Here is a 331-nt window from a genome sequence, read left to right as displayed (position 1 = left end):
GACAGTGTTGTCTCAATCGGCCCAACTTTCGGCCCCCCTTCCGGCCCCCCCTTTTGGACATTTCTGGATCCGCCCCTGTTTACATACACTATTACACATCATAATTAAGAAATATTTATCTAGCATGGAAGACTATGTTAATTTATTGTTCGTATATGCATTTGAATAGGTTCAACAAACAGAAACACTGCATGCTGTGGTTATTTATGTTTAAATTGAAAATAAAACAGAAGTAAAAGGAAATATTAAGGATTACAATATGTAATGCAGTAAACAGAAATCACTTAGCACACGTTCAAGTAGATGATAACTTCAGTGATATGCTTAAGTG

The sequence above is a fragment of the Anneissia japonica genome, unplaced genomic scaffold, assembly GCF_011630105.1.
Source record: "Anneissia japonica isolate Jap-2015-1 unplaced genomic scaffold, ASM1163010v1 scaffold2756_len2360902_cov194, whole genome shotgun sequence".
In the NCBI taxonomy this organism is placed as follows: domain Eukaryota; kingdom Metazoa; phylum Echinodermata; class Crinoidea; order Comatulida; family Comatulidae; genus Anneissia; species Anneissia japonica.
This window is presented reverse-complemented; position numbering follows the sequence as displayed.